This window comes from Heliangelus exortis, chromosome 30 (genome assembly GCF_036169615.1).
Source record: "Heliangelus exortis chromosome 30, bHelExo1.hap1, whole genome shotgun sequence".
Classification (NCBI taxonomy): domain Eukaryota; kingdom Metazoa; phylum Chordata; class Aves; order Apodiformes; family Trochilidae; genus Heliangelus; species Heliangelus exortis.
In genome coordinates, this window is record NC_092451.1 from 2,237,721 (window position 1) to 2,240,466 (window position 2,746).

Sequence of the window (2,746 nt, forward strand, 5' to 3'; positions counted from 1 at the left end):
AATCCTGATTGCCTGATGATGACAATATATTCCTTCCTTTATGTCACTGACCTCCTGTGTCTTTTGTTCTCCTGTTGGATAAACTGAGATTCAGAACAGAAGTAATCACTGGCAGAGCAGATCTCTGGGGATAAGGGAGGGGATTCCTCTTGGGATAAGGGACAGCAGTTAGAGAATCATAGGATTGTTTAGGTTGGAAAAGACCTTCAAGATCAGAGCCCAGCACCACCAGGTCCCACCAGGAAAGCCTCTCCCTCAGCACCACCAAGAGGCTCAGCTCAGAGCAGGAAAATTGCACATGAGGAGCAGGAGGAGTTGGATCTCTGGAGCTGTCTCCACCATCTCATCCTTGGCAGCACCAGTTGGACTCCTGGTCTCCTGTTGCTGGTGGTCGTGGCAAAAGCAGGAGACACCTGTGTGGTCCTAGAGTTGTAGGATTTCTTTTCTCTTCTCCAAAGGTGAGCTGGAAAGCTGAAGGCTGAATAATTTGCTCGTTACTTTGCTTAAGTAATTTTGGAAGGTCTGCATCTTCCCTGTTTTAGTGTTTTAGTGTTCTAATCTGGGAGTTATTTGAACACCAGGCTCACCTCCCACCCCTCCAGTGGAGCTCTTGCCTATGATGATGTCTAAATGCACTTTTTTATAAGCAATAACCCACATTTCTCTTTTCTGGCCTTGTTTCTAGTCTGCCAGTTCCCACCGCAGCGTTTTGATTTTTAAGGAACTTTTTCTACCAGCCTGCAAGCAGCTCTAATGATCCTCAGCCACAAGCTGTAGATTAGGCAGCTCTGCCTTTCCTCTCTGAGGCTTTGACTGAAGCTGTAGCTCAGTTTTTCTGGATCAGCACTAGGGATTTATCCTGCTCAGCCACTCCTTTGGAGCAGGCAGGCAGGCTTTGCCGCGTCAGTGGAAAGATGAGGGCAATATTGTGAGTGGCAGGGGGCCAGTTCCTCAGCACTGGAGCCATGGGATGATTGCCTTTTGTTTAAATGTCAGAGGATCAGAGATGTCAGAGAGGAGAAACAGCCTCTGAGATCATCAAACCTGCATGGAAGTCAGGGAAAACCTCCCAGAGAGGCCCGAGGTGTCAGCAGCTCTGATTGACAACTTCACCCAACCCAGCTGATGGAAGGCACCCAGCAAGAAGGAGGAGTTCCCTCTGGAGGAAGTTCCCTGAGCAGCACATCAGGCCCTATTTTATATTTCAAAGGCAAACTATGTTGGGAATTAAGGGGAAGAAACTTTGGAGGCCAAGTTAAGCAGAGTTCTTTAGAGTGGAAGCAATGAACCTTCCCTGGGATGGACAATATTTCCCAATAGCTGTTACATTCCAGCCAGCTGTGTCCTGGGTCACTTCCACTCCTTAGCTGAAAATAACATTTTTAGATTGATGGGGAAGGATTGCTTTGGGTACCAGAGGAAAGCTCCACAACATCCATTCCTAGAGCTGAAAATCCAGCCAATATTTCTTTAATACACTTCCCTAGGATCCAGAATAGCTGTTTCCCCTCTTAATCCTGTTAATTACAAACCAAGAACACATCTACATCCTCATCTTCCTGGGCATGGCTCGAGCACAGTGTGGTTGAAGATTTTATTCTCTATATTAAGAGAGAATAATTTATTTATAATTTTATTTATAATTTTATTCTCCCTATTGGGCTGAGCTCGGACAAAGTGAAGATCTAAAGCAGCACTCAGAGGGCACAAAATTCTCCTGTCCCTGTCTCAGAACTGGTAAAAAAGAAGCACTGCAGGGTTTAATTGACTTGGTCTGTGGATTCTCTGGAAAGCAGGGAAGAAAAATGACACTTCCTGACACCTCAGCTGACCACCAGATTTGTCTCTCTCTCTTGTGCTCTACACTCACTGAATTATCTTTTTTTATTTTATCTTTTTTTCCATGGGTTAAATCCATTGGTTGGTTTTTTTTGGCTGGTTTTGGTTTGTTTTCAGTTTGTATTTTTTTTAAAAATGTGCTCTGGCAGGAGTTGTGATTTTTTGGTTAGCAAACCACTTATTTTGTGGTTTCAGAAAGCTCTCAAATAACAACTTGGCCACATTGTTGACTGTCATTGTTGGCTGCTCATGTGGCATGAGGAACATGCAAGGAAACATCTTCTTTCAGGTTTAACCCCCCAACAAAACCCTGTGGATACCTTTAGGGTTGGAGGGGGGCTGCAAATCCTACAGAAAAATACTGCCAGGTATGGAACCTTGATAGATAGATCCAGCCTCAAACATCTGCCTATCATTATGGCATTTTTTCCCTTATTTCTGTAATTTAGTGTCATAACTCTGTCTTCACAATCAAGTATAAGTACATTTTTTAACTGGAGGTATCTTTGCTATAAATCTATTTCTTTGTTATAAATTTATTGCAGAGGGATGCTGGGGACCAGAGGGAGAAGTAACTGGAAGTGACTGCAGAGCCTGGGACTTCTGACATGACCAAACACCATAATATCTCTAGAATATCTCTTTTTTTCCCCATGTAAATAACATCTGATGATGAAGACTGTGGAATTTTACAGTGGGTCATAAGCAAACCAGATTTTCAGGTTCACTGATATTGCAGATCAGTAGTTGCTGGGTTTGGTTCCCAGGTTAATTTTATGGAATATTTTGCATTCTGCCAGACTCTAATGAATTCCAAATGATTTCTGCTTTCCCTTTTTTTTTTCCCCCCTCTTGCATGTTACTGTCTTACAAAGGAATAAACTATTTTCTCCAATTCCAGGAATGA